We start from the raw sequence: 1,055 nt of genomic DNA on the forward strand, positions 1-1,055 counted from the left end.
CATTACTGTCCGGGGAGAGTCACTGTTTTTGAGCTGGGTGGGGGTGGTCAGCATTACTGTCCGGGGAGAGTCACTGTTTTTGATCTGGGTGAGTGGTGGTCAGCATTACTGTCTGGGGAGAGTCACTGTTTTTGATCTGGGTGGGGGTGGTCAGCATTACTGTCTGTGGAGAGTCACTGTTTTTGATCTGGGTGGGGGTGGTCAGCATTACTGTCCGGGGAGAGTCACTGTTTTTGATCTGGGTGGGGGGGCAGTCAGCATTACTGTCCGGGGAGAGTCACTGTTTTTGAGCTGGGTGGGTGGGGGTGGTCAGCATTACTGTCCGGGGAGAGTCACTGTTTTTGATCTGGGTGGGGGTGGTCAGCATTACTGTCCGGGGAGAGTCACTGTTTTTGATCTGTGTGTGGGATGGTCAGCATTACTGTCCGGGGAGAGTCACTGTTTTTGATCTGGGTGGGGGTGGTCAGCATTACTGTCCGGGGAGAGTCACTGTTTTTGATCTGGGTGGGGGGGCGGTCAGCATTACTGTCCGGGGAGAGTCACTGTTTTTGATCTGGGTGAGGGGTGGTCAGCATTACTGTCTGGGGAGAGTCACAGTTTTTGATCTGGGTGGGGGTGGTCAGCATTACTGTCCGGGGAGAGTCACTGTTTTTGATCTGGGTGGGGGTGGTTAGCATTACTGTCCGGGGAGAGTCACTGTTTTTGATCTGGCTGGGGGTGGTCAGCATTACTGTCCGGGGAGAGTCACTGTTTTTGATCTGGGTGGGGGTGGTCAGCATTACTGTCCGGGGAGAGTCACTGTTTTTGATCTGGGTGGGGTGGGGGTCAGCATTACTTTCCGGGGAGAGTCACTGTTTTTGATCCGGGTGGGATTGGTCAGCATTACTGTCCGGGGAGAGTCACTGTTTTTGATCTGGGTGGGGGTGGTCAGCATTACTGTCCGGGGAGAGTAACTGTTTTTGATCTGTGTATGGGGTGGTCAGCATTACTGTCCGGGGAGAGTCACTGTTTTTGATCTGTGTGTGGGGTGGTCAGCATTACTCCCTGGGGAGAGT

Source organism: Hypanus sabinus, chromosome 15 (assembly GCF_030144855.1).
Source record: "Hypanus sabinus isolate sHypSab1 chromosome 15, sHypSab1.hap1, whole genome shotgun sequence".
NCBI lineage: Eukaryota > Metazoa > Chordata > Chondrichthyes > Myliobatiformes > Dasyatidae > Hypanus > Hypanus sabinus.